Source organism: Mus caroli, chromosome 8 (assembly GCF_900094665.2).
Source record: "Mus caroli chromosome 8, CAROLI_EIJ_v1.1, whole genome shotgun sequence".
NCBI classification, from domain to species: Eukaryota; Metazoa; Chordata; class Mammalia; order Rodentia; family Muridae; genus Mus; species Mus caroli.
Window position 1 is genome coordinate 74,428,182 of NC_034577.1, and position 15,156 is coordinate 74,443,337.

Here is a 15,156-nt window from a genome sequence, read left to right on the forward strand (position 1 = left end):
AAAAAGATACATTGTATGTGTCTACTCAGGCTAATGTCACAAAAGACCACAGGCTGGGTAGGTGAAACACCAAATATTGGCTTCTCCTAATTCTAGAATTAGCTGGGCTCTCCAAGATCCCAATGTCAACGTGTTGTGATTCCTGGCTGGCCTTCTGGCTTTATGTCCTCGTGTGTCTGAGCGAAAGTAAGTAACCAAGCCTCTTAGGTTTTCTATAAGGCACTAATTGTGCCAAAGTCTAATGATCTCTTAAAGGCCCAGCCTCACAGTACAGCACACTAGGAGATACAGCTTTACCTTGTACAAGCATGTACAAGGGATACAATTCCAACATGTGCATAGCACATGAAGGGACCCTAGCCAGCACAAGCAAGGTGAGCAATGGTCCTGGTAGGCCAAGATCCAGCTATCAAAGTATTGAAGTCCAGATATTGAAAACCACACTTTGGCTCACCTAATCAACATGCCCAATCAAAATTAAACCCCTCATCCTAACACAAGGTTTCCCCCTTGTACTTCTGTAAACCACCATATTCCTGCCTGCCACATCTGTGTCCTCTCTATTCAGAAGCAGTCCTTTGTTCCCCTCTGGGACAAATACCTCTCTCTTGTCCCCTTTCTCTCTTTCATTCCCTCCTCTTTCTCCTTCTTTCTGTATCTCCTGTCTTTGTCCTTTATCCCTGCCCTCTGTCTCTCTGGGGCAAATAAATGTCCTTTGTGCTAAGAGCCTGGTCTGAGAACTTGGTCTCAGAGGATACAGTATTCAAACTGTATGTGTGCATAGCATGTATATTGTCTTATAACAATACAAATTACAAGTGGTGTGGATTCTGTTGGGAAACAAACATAAAATGTAGCAGGTTAGTCAGGCGAGCTCCCTAGCTCCTGTTACTTCCTCAGTTCTAGCCTCAAATACATGGGCACGAACTGCCTCTCAGGGGCAAATGTAGAATACAAGTTCAAAGTCTTACTATTGTTCTAAATGCCAAGAACTAGAAATGTTTGTAAGCGGGAAGAATGGGCTAAGTTACAATTTTATAGCATCCTGACTTGCCCACTGCTCTGTTATCCATTTAGGTAGGATCTACATTTTCTAAGAAGGTACAAAAACACACTCAACTAAGTCAATTGCAGACTTTTTTGTTGGGACATTAACCTGTGCTACAAACCCACAACATCAGGCCTCTTTTCCATAGCTAAAACTTAGGCCTTAAGCAGTCAAGGTTTTTTTTGTTTTGTTTTGTTTTGTTTTAAGATTTATTTATTGTTATATGTAAGTACACTGTAGCTGTCTTCACACACACCAGAAGAGGGCATCAGATCTCATTAGGGATGGTTATGAGCCACCATGTGGTTGCTGGGATTTGAACTCAGGACTTTCAGAAGGGCAGTCAGTGCTCTTAACCGCTGAGCCATCTCTCCAGCCCCAAGCAGTCAAGTTTTATGCTATACTTTGAGGCCTTCCCTTGCACCAGGTCCCCCAAAGGCATCATTTGTGAACTGTTCTTCAAACTGGCTGAGGGCAGACTATGGGTACTTGTAAGAGGAGTTGATAAGATCAAGCCTTCTACTACACAAAAGATCTGCTGTCTCCTTCAAATCGGCTTCTCTGTGTTTTGCTGAAGGGAGCAGGTAGTCAGAACGGTCAGAAATTTAAGACACCTCCAATCTTAAATTGACCTTGGCAGTTGAACAGGTGGATGTAAATGAGTCCTACGCACAGAGCCAAACACACGCATGTCAGGGCTGAGTCTCAAGCGTTGAGCTCTGTAGCTTGGAATCTGTTTATATATTTTGCAAAGATTCTGTATTTCTCAAATCTTCTGTTTAAACACTTCCTTGTTTTTGAACATGCTGAGTAAGAGGGCATTTTCCTGTCTCTGTCCTCTCCCCCTCTCCAACCCTTCCTAGAGCCAAGTAAATGATCCTTCTTTGCTGTGTCCTAGGACCTAGGCCTTTAAACCAGACCTGTGTTCCTCCAGAGCCCAGCTCTTCAGTTTCTTCTGGCTACTTGATGCACTATCATATAACAGGATGGCAAGGAGTGGGCATCTGACTGTCATGTGGTAAAGATCACTTTATGAAATGTGGGTACATTGACCTACCTCCAACAACAGTGAAGAAATACAGTGTTATAGAAACAATTGGGCTGTGGTTAGAAAGGGAAGGCTTCGCTCCTGTGCTAGCTTGTTACTGAGCTGAGAAGGAGCCCAGGAGGCTGCACGTGAAGGATGGAAGCAGGTTCCCAATGAATATGCTACAATAATAAATATATTAATAATACAGCTGACGCAGTATTGCTGGAGTGTGTGTGTGTCTGTCTGTGTGTCTGTGTGTCACTCTGTGTGTGTGTGTGTGTGTGTGTGTGCATGTATGTGTGTACACTCTGGAGATTAGACCCAGGGCTTTGTGCATGCTAAGCAAATGCTCTACCACTGCCTTCATTCTCTGCAAGTACTTCTGGAAGTAGCAGCATAATGGCATCCATATAAATTAAAGGAAATTGTAAGCTTCTACCTAGCATTCAGATCCTTGCCCAGTCTGAGCCCAGCCTGCCCTTCTTCTCCCATTGCCCACATTAACTAAAACAAAGAAAGCAGGACAGACATCATTCTAGGTTTTCCAAAAGGGGGAAATAATAGAACTTCTTCTCAAACTCTTTCCCCCTCAAAAAAAAAACAAAACAAAACAAAGGAGAGGAAAGCACACTTCCAGCTCAGTGAGGCATCTTCATCCTGATGCCAAAGTCAGAGATAACACAAGGAAGGGATACTACGAGCCAGACTCCCTCATGCTTATTCATGCAAAAATCTTCAAAGTATTATTAAGTTTAATTCCCAGATATGGGAACATAATATACACCATTCCCAGGCAGAATAGGCAGCTCTGCAAAGAAGACACCCAAGCGGCCGTGCATTTGTAAAGATTGTCAGCATTAGCTCATTATCAGGGCAATGCACATCAAACCACGAGAGCATAATCACCGTAAACCTATTAAGATGACCACTGTCAAAGTCTGTTGTTGTTTAGTGTTGTCTAGGGTACACTGTTGGTTACAATGTAAATTGGTACAACGATATGAAAAAGTGTATAGAGATTCCTCAAAAACTTAAATCAGAAAATTTAAATTGCAGCTATCTCATATCTGGGCTTGGGTTTGAAATAACCGAAGTCACAATCTCAAAATCCCCTTGCGTTGAGGGTAGAGAGACAGCTCAGCAAGTGAAACGCTTGAGTGCAAACAGGAGCACCAGAGTGTACATACCCAGAACCACGAATGCCCAGGGAGAATGACAGCACTTAGAAAGCAGACACAAGGACACTTGGGGCAAGCTGGCTACCTAGACTCACCAAATGTGCGCACTCTGAGTTCAAGTGAGAAACCCTGCTTCAGGGGGTAAAGTGGAGTGCTATCCCAGATGGCACTTAGCATTCATCTCTATTTCCACATGTGCACACACATGCGCACACATGCACACTCATCCACATGTACATGTGTGCTCACATAGGCAAACACATAAGCAGAACTCAAGAAAATCTCTGGGCACCACTATATTCATCAGACAGCACACTATTCACAGCAGTTGAGAGGTGGAAGTAACTTACATATACTGTGGATGGATTCAGTATAATATTATTGAGCCTTTTAAAAAGAAGGTAACCCTGTCTATGCTAAAAACAAATAAGCTAGAAAAACAGGCTGACCTAAAACCGTGATTCTCCACTGGTGGCATGTGGATACTTCACCCAGAGGACACTTGGCAATGTCTGAAGACATTTTTGACTCCCCCAGCTGGCAATAATTTCAGTCAGTGGGCAGAGACCAAGTGTGCTGTAAAACATTCCACAATTTATAGACTGTCTCTCACATAGAGAACTACCTAGCCACAAATACCAATTATTATTTTAAAAACCCTGATAGGATTTTTAAAATTAGATATTATCTGAGGTCAAGTTGAAACAGAAGGACTGACGATAAAGTGCCATGAGAAAAATGTGTGGGAGAAACAGAAATAATCAAGTTGGGTTTTGGGCTTTTAAGAATTTGGACATGAATGGAGGCTGCTCAAGTGTACACTGTAAGAGCCACCAAGACTAATCATGCTCTTGAAATGATCTAACCTGGAGGTGGGTGGATGGCTCAGTGATTAAGAGCACTGGCTGCTCTTCCAGAGGACCTGGGTTTGACTCACGATATCGACTTGGTGGCTCACAAATGTCTGCCAATCTGCTTCCAGTTGATCTGATGGCCTCTTCTGACCTCCATGAGCATCAAGTACTCACATAGGGAAAAGACATACATGCAGGACAAAACCTCATCACACACACAAGGTTTTTCAAAATAAAGATATATGCAAATTACCAGAGACAAATAGTATTCAAGAAAGACTGATTTACGTAGTCTGTAAACTCTTAAACTTTTAACTTTATAATTAATGATTTTTAAACATCTTTGGAAAAATGAGAAGGAAATGGGTATAACCCAAAGCTTGGCACAAATCCACTTTACTGTTGCTGAAGATCTTTCTCCTGCTGCGGTTGTCACCAACTCTGCAGCCCAGGAGGAAGGAAGCCAGTGTCCTGCTGCCTCTGACCCTGAGTCACAGGGACTAGAACCAGCCTTCCTAGCCCTCGTCCCTTTCAATTCCCTTGGCTAAATGAAAGCTGGTTAGTGAGGGAGTCTGAGAAATGTAGTTCCCAGGTTCTTAGGATATGTGTGTGCATACACACGTACACACACACACATACACCCATCATGAAATAGAAGAAACCCTAAAGAAGACAGAAATGGTAAAGCACCTATACTTGATATATGCACCATATCTTTTTAGTCATATTTTTCTAAATAAATCAAAGCCAGGCACACTCGTGCCCTGAAATTTACCAGTTGCTTTGTGTGGTAGTGATTCTCTTGAAAGAACTGACATTTGTCTTTGTCCCCATACATCCCAGTACTCCTTGGATCCTCACCACAGGTGCAGAGCCAATCTACTCCATGAGTCAGTCCTCTTGGTTATCTGGTTGAAGATGAAAAGTTACCCTCCCAATTGCTTCTTTAATATTTAGTTATACCTATCCTTTAACGCGCATTCTCTTGTGTTAAATGTAAATATCTATATGTGTATGTACATATATTATTATATTACATATCAAAATATCATTTATTATAATATTTATTTATTTATTTATTCTACTGGGTCAAATTTAAGTTAGAGGCAGGGCCAAATTTATATCCTCCACAACATTTACCTTAAGTGTTGTATGCCTAGTGACATCCAACAAATGTCTGTTGAATGAGTGGGCAATTAAAGTATATTAATCGCTGAACAAATGGGATCTATAGCCATTATTATATAGTTGAGAAATAAGCCCACATGATTCTGCGTATGAGGCTGCCGCCTCTGACAGCTTTAACTTTCCCATGCTCTTTGTGTTCCAATCATGCTCGAGTGTCCTGAGAAACGTCCATCCAGCAAATGCTTGGTATTTAATGCTTAAGTTGTCCCTCTGTGGTTGGAAACTAGCCGGGGATTGTGAAGTAGCTACTGACAACAGAAACGTTCAGTAAATTTCACTCTGTGCCCTGTCAAAGACTAATGAGAACCGACGAAACTGTAATTATACCTGTCCTTCTGTTGCATGGTAAAAACACCATGATTAAGTTGCCAAAAGGAGGAATTCTTTCTCCTGCTGCTTAGTGTCACAGAGAATGAAAACCAGTGTGGGAGGGATCATGGCAAGGCGAAGGCCTGCCTATGTGATCTAAATTAATGTACAAGCGTCAGGGAATCCAACCTCACCAAGTTCAGCCCAAGCAGAAACTCTGCATGAAGCCCGCCTGTCTGAACACTAGGAAAGTCTCACTCACTAGGGCTCATTTTGTGGATACTCAGAACCCTGCAACAGGAATTCAGAAGGTGAGATTTTTTTCAGTTACATCTGAATAAATTTAGGAATCAACTGGCCCAATGGGTGGTTTTGCACTATAAGCCTGACACATGTGGCTCTCAGTGGTTTCAGAGCATTGCTGAGAGAACAAGTTGGTCAGATATATATAATCCGTGTGGAAGTTCTGCCACTGAAAACGGCACTGTCATCAATGGCCCTGGCTGGGGTGGGGTCCCATCCCTACCTATAGGATGAGTTGGCCTCATTCATAACATGTGATTCACTCGTGGGGAAATCTAACTCCTCTTCCAGCCTGAAGACAATAGACAGAACGCGTATGCACCCCTTACTTCTTCCCACGGTGCCTGACACACAAGATGAAGCTGGTACGTACTAGACATGACAAGTCAGACTGCGGCATAGACTCTGCCAGAACTGCTCAAATGCCTGGCACGCTGGAAACAAACGCTACTTGGAGAAATCCTTAAAGTGAAGTTAAGCCAAAGGGTGCCAAAGCGCACACTTCAGTAGAACAGAAGCTCTGCATTTAAAGTCCAGCTGACGTTCCCGCTAAGATTATGACAGACAGGACTGGAGAGGTGGCTGGGTAGGAGCTGAGTTTGGACCCCCAGCACCCAGTAAAAAGCTGGGTGTGGCGGCAAATGCTTACAACCACAGCACTAGGGTCAAAGAGAGGTGGACCCCGGAGGCTCCCTGGCCAGCCAGGTGAAACAGCAACTTCAGAGATAGCCCGTCTCCAAAAGAAGGTGGAGACGTGATAGAGGAAGACACACCCAGTGTCAACATCTGACCTCATCCCAAGGACATAGCACATACATCAGAGAGAGAGAGAATTACACACACACACACACACATACGGGAGTCTCCACACTGTGGGGTGTTTTGAAAGGAGGGCAGCACTGTAATTCAGCTCTTCTGGATGAAATGCCCAGTCTGTGGTACATCACTAGTGGTAGACAGAAGATGTCATTTATTGAAACCTCATTTTCCAAGTCCATGAGGGAAACAATGCACTGCCGAACAGGCCCCAGCGTGTGGGCACCCAGCTGCTGGAGAGTCAGGACACTTGGGGTTCCAGTCACCACCACCTTATTTTCTTTCAAAACAGAGCACTTATTCCCTGGGTGGAAGCTGTTAATTCCTAACAGAGGGCATCTTCCTGCAGCCAGCTTCTTCTCTATGCTGCTTTGCAGCAGAGTAGACACCAGTCCTCCAACAAGGCTCACATCCTACTGTACCTGAGTGACTAGCATGGAAGAACAGCTAACTAGGGGAAAGAATGAGAGCCTGTGAACTGATCTGTCAAGTTAACAGAAGGTTTCACCAACAGTGTAAACTGTAGTGAGCAGGCATTTTAAAATCATGGAGCTGGACTGGAGAGATGACTCAGCAGTTAAGAGTACCTACTGCTCTTCCAGATGTCCTGAGTTCAATTCCCAGGAACCACATGGTAGCTCACAGCCATCTGTAATGGAATCCGATGCCCTCTTCTGGTGTGTCTGAAGACAGCTACAGTGTACTCATATACATAAAATAAATAAATCTAAAATCATGGAGCTAGAGAGATAAGTATTGCATACAAGAGAGCCTGCTGCTCTTCCAGAGGTATGGGCTTTGGTTCCTAGCACCCACATTAGGCAGCTCACAACAGCCAGCTCTTGGAGAAGTCTTCTAACCTCTCTAGGTACTGCACGTGAGTACGTGCACACACAAACACACACACACTATACACTCAAGCGCTCTACACGTGCACACAATGTACACACAAGCACACACATACACACATAAAGTAAACATACTGTCCAAAGCACAAAGACAGCTGCTTGCAGTTCTATGTTCTCTGAGGCACGGGGGAAGCAGAGTGTCTCGCTTGACTGATTCTTGTCTGTGGGCTCTTTAGGGACCTGCTGAAAGGCCACAGAAGGAAATGCCTCTCTGTGTAGAATCACAAATGTATGAGGCTAGTTTTTAATTCTCAAGCCTCGTACAACTCTACTAACCCTCAAGATAAGCACATTCTGGAGGCGGAAAGTGGGCATCCATTCTGGTTCCAACTGGAATTGCTAAGCATTTTATGGGATTTTTAACCTTTTAAGAATTTGGTTTTAGCATCAAAAACAAAAATGGTATCCAGGAGTGGAAGTACACATCTGTAATTTCAGGTATCAGGAGATAAAGACACAGGCAGCTTTGTGGGACTCCTAGGCCAGCCAGGAATACACAGTGAGAACTCATCTAACAATGGGGAGAAATAATACTTCTGTCAAGGGTTAATCATGAGCACTAAACTGTAGAATCTGTTTAAAGCACTCATTGTGTTTCCCAGCATGTAATAAGTTCACAATAACCGTTAATACCGCTATTTGTTATTTAAAAACTAACGAAGCACCATAAAAGCAACTTTAATTTCATTCAAATTGCAAGCATTTCTAGAGGAGGTGATGAGGCACTTAAATGTAAGCAGGGAGCCTGAGACAGAGAATGGATGGGAAGAAGTCAGACATGCCTGGCTCTTAGTTCACTGCCTGCTACTGTAACATAGTGCCAGACAGAAACAATTATAAACAATGCACACTTCTTCAGTTCTTGATTCTGGACTCTGAGAAATCTAAGACTAAGGAACCTCATCTGGTGAGGGCTGTCTTGCTGTGTCTAATTAACATGGCCTTGGAGTAGCCAATGAACATGCCCAAGACACAGAGAAAAATGGGGTCCCGCATGTCCTTTTATGAGAGACACACTCCCCCAATTATGACACTAATCCAGCCACCAGGAAAGTCTCATGACCTAATAAACTCAAGGGTCCTACCAGTTAAAACCATTCCAAAGGCCATTGAATTTTCAACATGAGGTTTAGAACAGAGAACTCTGCTACCAATACAAAAAGGGGGGGTTGGGAATCTCCAGATCTCTCTTCTATTTTGAAGTTGGAAGAAATTTTAGCTATCAACATGCCACCGTTAGTAGAAAATTACATCAAACCCACAGCAAAAGTCAACCTGACATTTTTCATATCAAGCAAGGGACAAACCAAATATATTAGTCATTTGTGGCCACATGAAATTAATAAATTCCACCACTAAGAATTTCTTGCCTGACCACAGTTATGATACTGATGTATTTAGCATCAAATGTGAAAATCTACTAAGCCAGTACCTGGAGTGAGCTCATTAGGTCACAAAGCTCCATTTAAAGTGGCGTTTCTGGTCTAACCAAATTATCTGCTACATGGCAATAGCGTCAGGGCTGCAACTGAGGTTTGAGAGCTATTGTTTCGTTTATGAATATTGACAGTAAACTGGGGGAACGAATTCCCTAGTCTCCTTCTTTTAGGACATCATGGGGATTGGCCTTCTGTACTGCTGTGCCCTCCCCTAAAGTATGAAATTTCAGACTCAGGTATGGACACAAACCAGGCAAGTAATGAGGACTAGAAAATGAGACTGATTGGTGAGTGTACCCCCTTCCCCAGGGCCTGTGAGCCTGCATCTAGTGGGACAGCACTGGCTCAGCCTCTACTGGTTTCTGCCAGAAAAGCAGGCACATGTTACCAGATCATACTTAGCCAAGAAAAGAAAAAAATCAGGTATAAATTTGTAATTTAATAGTGACACACACCTTTAATCCCAGCACTTGGGAGGCAAAGGCAGTCAGAGTTCAAGGCCAGCCGGGTCTACAGAGTGAGACCCTGTCTCAAAAAAAAAAAAATTACAAACAAGCAAACAAATAAAAATACCCTAATGTTTAAATATTGGTAATTCTCATTTTTTATTTTATATTTATATCATAGACTATATTTTATGCACTTATCTACTACTAAAAATGAAAATTCCATGAGATTTACAAGTAGGAAAACAATCAGCCTCATATTCTTCCTGGCATCCGGGCACTGACTGCATCTTTCCTTGCCTCCTTTCCTTCCTCATGTTATTCTGCTCCCACAGTATATTTATTTACATATGTAACTATATTATTGGCTAAATTCTGTGTAGTTTCATTTTTCTGAGATTGCATGATCTTACTTAATAGAATATATTTTAAGTCCATTCATATTCCTGAAATTTTTGTAATTTCATTTTTCATTTTTTTAATTAATTTATTTATTTACTTATTCACTTTACATCCTGCACACTGACCACCTCCTGATCACCTTTCCCCTGTCCCTTTCTCCTCTGATCAGGTAGGTCCCCCTAGGGTATTCCCCCACCCTGGCTCATCCATCTCTGTGAGGCTAGGCATATCCTCCCCATTGAGGCCAGACAAGGCAGCTCAATTAGAAAAACATATCCCATAGACAGGCAACAGCTTTAGGGAAAGCCCCTGCTCCAGCATTCAGGACCCGCATGAAGACCAAGCTGCACATCTGCTACATTTGTGCATCTCTCTGAGTCAGCTGCCGGGTGGAGCCTCTTGAGAGCAGCCATGCTAGACTCTGGTCTGCAAGCATGACAAAGTATCATTAATATTGTCAGGTACTGGTGCTTGCCCATGGGATGGGTTACATCTCAATTTTTTTAAAAGATTTATTTATTATTATACATAAGTACACTGTAGCTGCCTTTTGATGCACCAGAAGAGGGCATCAGATCTCATTACGGATGGTTGTGAGCCACCATGTGGTTGCTGAGAATTGAATTCAGGACCTTTGGAAGAACAGTCAGTGCTCTTACCTGCTGCCCACATCTCAATTTTTAAAAGCATTGTACATCCAAAGAGAAGAACATCTCCAGGAACACCAGTTTGTGTTCTTGCCTCTAGATTTTAGGGCTCCTAAGAGATCTTCCCAATCTCTCTCTTTCTAGAGACTCTTACATGTTGCTATCACCTCAATACAAGCCAGTACTTCTTCGCATGCCACCACCACATCTCCTTGGAAGATCACACGAGCCTCTCTCACAGCATGCTCAAAGCCAAACTCTCCATCTTCAAACCTGTTCCCTTCCATGTTCTCTGGCTAACACGTTAACATCTCTGTCTAACATGTTCTGTGGTACCACAGCGGCTCAAGAGATGTGACACCAGACTATCACTTTATTGCTAATCCTTCCTGTCAAATCAGTTGTCCCCTTTCCTCTATCTCACAGGCACACACTGCATTCAATAGCTTTTCTGCAATACTCTCCTAACCAGATTCTTTCTGCCTTTAGTTAACAGCAAAGGTGAGCCCTTAAAATACTAAATGGATCATCTTATTCCCTGCTTAAAATCCCTCCATATCTTTAGGAGATGCATACAATTCTGGATTCAAAGTATTTTTCATCTCTAAAGTGGAAACGACAGACACATCAGAGGTTTGTATGAAGTAGGTGGCTATATTTTACATCCAGTTTCGTGGGCTTTTTGCAAAGGAAACAGGCAAAGTCAATACATACTAGTGTTGTGGATAACTGTGTATCCTCAACTGTTAGGTTCAAGTTAAAACATAAATACTAAAGAATGATTTCCAAAGTCTTCAGATCTTTTTTAAGGAAAATTTTAGTAGAAAATGATGGTAAAACCGCGCACTGTGACAGCAGGTAATCTGAACCAACCACTTTCCACAAATTTCGCTTGTTGATTTCCGGTCACCTTTACCTTGAGCTTCTAGAGGACAATATTTAATTTCCATGGATTTGCCAGTCTGTAAGTGTAGCAGCCCCTGTGACCCTCCAGGCTTTTTTAAAAAATCCAGTTCACACATTCCATTTTAGAAAACACTTCTGCAGTCGGGAGTGGTGGTGCACGCCTTTAATCCCAGCACTTGGGAGGCAGAGGCAGGCGAATTTCTGAGTTCGAGGCCAGCCTGGTCTACAGAGTGAGTTCCAGGACAGCCAGGGCTACACAGAGAAACCCTGTCTCAAAAACAAAAAAACAAAAAAAAAAAAAAAAAAAAGAAAACACTTCTGTGAGTTTGAAGCGATGAAATTTGGTGTGCTTGTGGCTACAGAGGCTGGAGTAAAGCTGCCTCAGTTCCTGTGTGGGCAAACTCTGTCCCTAGGTGAGCAAGCTCTGTCCCTGGATAGGTGAGCTCTGTCCCTGGGTAAGTAAGCTCTGTCCCTCGGTGGGTGAGCTCTGTCCCTAGGTTGGTGAGTTTTGACTCTGTACCACTGTAGTGGATTGGCCCTTTCTTTGTAACCCCTTTTTGGCTAGAGTCATAGAAAAATCATGAAAATGATCTATGATAATAAACTATTTGTTTAATTTGCTATGGAATTGTGGGTTGAAAAGCTAGACATGTGAGCTGAATTAGCCAATCACCACTGAGATAAAGATCCTGAGTGTGTGGTGTGTTGCCTATAATTCTTGCTGCCCGAGAGGGGAATCCTGAGTCAAGACCAGCCTTGGCTAAATAGAAAAATCCTGTCAAGAATAAATAAATTTTTATTTTTAAAAAGAAGGAAGGGATGGAGCTGGATAGAGACAACTGTTGATTTTATATTTCTGTAATTGTAACAAATATCTGAGATAAACCAACTTCAAAAAGAGAACGGGCTTATTCTGGCTCCCAGTTTGGAGGATGTGGTGACCATGACTGCTTGGCCCTGTTGCTCTGGAACTGAGGCAGCACAGTGCAGCATGGGGAAGTCTGAGTGTAACAGAGGAGGCCTGGGAGCAAAGGGAAGGAGCTGAAGAAGCTAAGGACTCAGAGTCTCCTTCAAGGGCGCACCCCTGTAGGCCTAACACCACTACCCCCAATTGCCCCTCCTTTCAAAGGTTTCAACCACTTTCCAGCAAGGTCAAGGTGAGGAGCAAGCCTCTACCACCTGAGCCTTTGAGGGATGCTCAAGATCAAAAGGGAGGGAGGGAGGGAGGGAGGGAGGGATGGGGTGGGGTACAATTCTTTGTATGGTTCCTCTTTTGTTGCTATTGTAGGGCACAGTCACTGTCCTCTTCTGAATTTTCGTCTCTGAGAATAAGTTGTCTTCAGCTTTTACTGTACCTCGAAGAACTGACTTCTCCATTCATTCACGTTTCCTAGATACAGGATAAGCTTTTATATGGAGAAAAATAGGTTAAGTATATATTTAGAAAGGTTAAGTATATATTTAACAGTTTAACTTGCTTCCTTCTCAATAGTAATTCTATTACTAACTACTCATTGAGAATCCACAGTGTATGAAATACAGGACTGTATATACACTGACTCTATATAGTCAACCCAGATTCTCATTTAATGATCAATTAAACATTAATCCTGGGGGATGACAGTGTCTTACACAAAATAACACAAGTAACTGGTAATAGTTAAACTAGAATATTGTCTAAAGGAAGCAAGATTTCCAATTCTCATAGATAGATACATAGACTGACAGACAGACAATTTTGATCTAGGGTCCCTTATAATCCAGGCCCACCTCAAGCTCACTATGTAGCCAATGATAACCCTGAAGTCCTGATTCTCATGTCCCCACTGCTCAGCTCCTGAGATCACAGACTGGTGCCAACACCCCAGCTCATCAGTGTCATTTTAGATGTCTAGTCTTGCTGTCGCTGTAAAGTGTGTAATGAAAGCACTGGGTAAGAGAATGGACTAAACACGTGAAGCTATTTCCAGTCTCTCCTAAAACCAGAACAACGACTTTTTAAATTAAATACAGACTCTGACGTGTGTGGAGTAAAGGAGAGAAAAGGCAGAAACAAAGTCTGAGACAGTGGCAAAGAGAGCACTACTGAGTGACCTAGTAGATGTGAGACAGAGCTGTGTCTGCTGTGGCCTCCCCACGGTAGAGACAAAAGCTCTCTGGCACAGTGGTTGGCAGAGGCATGGGGCTCACCCAGCAGGGGAGCACTCTATCTGCTGAGACACCTGGGGTGGAGCACTGCCCCCCAAAGGAAGGCTCATCCCAGTTTGCACCTGTGAGTCCCTGCCCTCCCCTGTCTCCCAAGTCAGGAGTGCAAGGCGCGTGGTTCTAGGGCAGAGGAATTAGGTGTGGAAGGAGATGTGTATCAGTGGCCAGCTGGCAAGGGAGTCTGTTGTGAAGGGTGAGGCAAATACCCAACTTCACTTCATGGTGAATGATAGTTTGTTAAAGAATTCAGTGACTGCCACCGTCCTCAAATACTAAATCCTTGTATTTCCCAGTGGTCCCTTGGGAATTGTGAGCTAGCATCTGAGATGTGTCAGAGGTCTGTCTTCCATGGATTGATCCGTGTGAAGCAGTTCATTTCTCTAAGACTTGTTCTTCAGGGCACAGCTCTGTTATTTCTCTTTGTCTCTTTTAAAGTATCTTAGAAATACACTGCTCTTTATTAAATACATATATTTTCCTTAAATATCCCACCATGACAAATGCCATCAGCAACAGCCAAAGCAAAAGTCTTACAGCGACCATCAGTCTTCGTTTCATAGACATCTTTATTGGTCTTTTAATTGCATGGTTATCCAGCAGAGTGATAGGAAGCATACGACTTTCTGGATTACAGCTGCCTCTAGGCAGATCTTGAGACTCCCCCAGCCTACTCCCTAGCTTGGTTGTGCATTCCAGTCATATTTGAATACCGTCTGATGTCTGCCTGTCCACAACAGCCCCCATCACTTGCAGCCATCTGTGTACACTGTGGCTACTACTTAAAGGATCAGTCTATGTTACTCATCTGGCTAAAGTACCTATTATCCTTAGGACTCAGTTTTGACATCACACCCTATGGCACATGCCATCTTTGACCCAGCATATGGTTCCATCGTCTCCTCCCTTGCTCTGTACCTGATCCATCTGCCAACAGAGCCAAAATTCTGCCTATCTGTCTGCCCACTAGACAGTAAGCTCCTTGAGGCTCTGAATTGTCTTGTTCTCGCGTGCATAGCAGCTCGCACAATTGTTAGCTCATAGCAGAGACTCAGTTAATACATCTTGAAGGAATTCAGGAGTTGTACTCATTCTAGAGTATTTGGAAATAGATCCAGGGGGAAAAAAAGAAAAAGAAAAAACCCTGCACACACCTTTAATCTAGCACTCAGGAGGCAGAGGCAGGTGAGTCTATTGAGTTCGAAGCCAGCCTGCTCTGCAGAGTTTCTGTTATTGGGCTTTGTTCCAGGAAAGCCAAGGCTACACAGAGAAACTCTGGTTCAAAACACAAATAAACAAAAATATATCTTAAAAGGAACATCAATATAAATATTAGGCCGGGCGTGGTGGCGCACGCCTTTAATCCCAGCACTCGGGAGGCTGAGGCAGGCGGATTTCTGAGTTCAAGGCCAGCCTGGTCTACAAAGTGAGTTCCAGGACAGCCAGGGCTATACAGAGAAACCCTGTCTCGAAAAACCAA

At 43.2% G+C, this 15,156-nt stretch overlaps 1 protein-coding gene across 2 annotated transcripts in view; it reads left to right on the top strand.

Moving 5' to 3' along the window:
• The window catches only part of Rnf150 (ring finger protein 150), a 208,859-nt gene that overhangs the window by 186,781 nt on the left and 6,922 nt on the right, over positions 1 to 15,156 (top strand). The window lies entirely within an intron of this gene.